Here is a 2096-nt window from a genome sequence, read left to right on the forward strand (position 1 = left end):
AAGATGGCGGCACCCACAGCCACAAGATGGCAGTGCCCAGTCCCCTCAGTCCTGCCAGGGCGGCAGGTGTGCAGCACGGCCGGGCTCGTCCCCCAGGAGAGTCTGGCTGCTCTATGTACCTGCCTCCGGAATCCCCCAGTCCCCTTAGCCCCCCAGTCACCCAGGGCCAGCCCGAGGCACAGGCAAGCCTCAGATTGTGGCTGCCCAGCCACCCAGGGCCGGCCCAAGGTGCAGGCAAGTTTCAGATGGCAGCTGCCCAACTGCCCAGGGCTGGCCTGATGCACAGGCAAGCCTCAGATGTTGGCTGCCTAGCCAATGCCGGAAGTACAGGCAATCCTCAGATGGCAGCTGCCCAGCCACCCAGGGCCGCCCAAGGCTCAGGTAACCAGGGCCAGCCGAGGCTTGCGCTGCTGGCAGTGGCAGCAGCAGAGGTGTGATGGGGGCATCCCCTTCCCCTGATCTCCAGGTCACCTCCTGCCCCTGAGGGCTCCTGGACTGTGAGAGGGGGCAGGCCAGGCTGAGGGCCCCCCCCCCTTCCAGTGCATGAATTTTCATGCACAGGGCCTCTAGTAGGCAGTAAGCATATATGTTAAAGCAATAAATAGAGTATATTTTTTCCTGAATAATGGATAAATTAAAGGAATTGATTATGTTTAAACTTGGAAATAAAATGTATTATTCTGGAAATTATTTATTTTAAATAAAATGTTTTAATCAACTGCAAATTCAAGACTGCAGTCAATTCAGTCTAAAGCATATAATTCCAAATCTTAGAAATGATTCATGATCTGATGTATTTATTAGATCTGTGAGTTTGCAATCTTTCATATCTTTGACAAAGATTTAAAAATATTGCTATATTTTAAGATACAAGTTGTTATTCTTATTAACTTAATTTATTCCAGTGTGATTTGGTAGGAATTTGTGTTTGCTCTAAAGTATATCCTTTGAGATTTAAATAAGAAAGTAGTTTGCACTGATGTGTATTAAGTTTTTTTTTTGGAATACTAAAGTGTTTGGGACACATGAGTCAATTTATTCAGATTTATATTGTCCACTGGAGAATTCTTTTCTCGAAAATTAAATTAATAAATGAAAACAGGTTTGCAAGTTCTAATTAAAACAAATGCTCTTTCTAACTAGGTATCTAACTATATATCTATGTTTATATAGAAGAAAAATATTTCAGTCATTGGACAAAGCTAATTTAACCTAACATGTAACTTAAGCCTTTACTAAGCAATTAATTCTCTAGGTTTTACTTGTGCTTGCATATATTTTCTGCATGTCTTGCTTTTGTTTCAAATTAACACATCATTTTTCCTTGACTGCCAGTATTAAACAGCAGGAATAAGACACTTGAGAGCAAGCTGTCAGCAAGCCATACCCGTGTAGCAATTATTCCCCTTGAAATACACACTATCCCATGACAAACATGGTTCCAATATTACTCATGTAATGTTTTCAAAGTTAAATAAATTTAAAATTTTCAAAACTTATGGTTAAGAGAAAAATCTACATGTTTCTGTTTTTCCATTTGACTTCAGTCAATTAAATCATTTTCCCATTAAATTATTATCATTATATGGTAAAATAGTAAGTTCACTGGAAGAAGGAGTGCTCTTAAAAATATGAATCTGCCCCATTTATAACGTAGAGGAGACAGGAACTGTTGACTAATAAAACTATTATTCTAGATAAGTCAAAATCCATCTGGCTTAGTCTCAACTAACTAAACCAGGATGTCTTAAGTTACCACCTATATATAGTGATGTTCTAAATCTAATGGTTTTTATAATGTAACTATTTCAAATAGAGAGATTATTTTCATGGAAGGCAGCCAGATGTTTCATTTGCTGCCATATACTGAATTTGGATATAGTAGGAAATATGATTGGTGATACTTCTAAAATGATGGTGCATACCAATCACACATTAAGAATGGACAGTACCAGACTTAAAGTCTTAGTTAGCATTTTTTATAAGAAACTTTCACATGGGTGGGGAATCATTATATAGCAGTTAATATCTGATGAGACACCAATAAAGAGTCACATCTCTAAGTTAAATCATTGATGTCATTAAAATATTTACAC

Source organism: Myotis lucifugus, unplaced genomic scaffold, assembly GCF_000147115.1.
Source record: "Myotis lucifugus unplaced genomic scaffold, Myoluc2.0 scaffold_637, whole genome shotgun sequence".
In the NCBI taxonomy this organism is placed as follows: Eukaryota; Metazoa; Chordata; class Mammalia; order Chiroptera; family Vespertilionidae; genus Myotis; species Myotis lucifugus.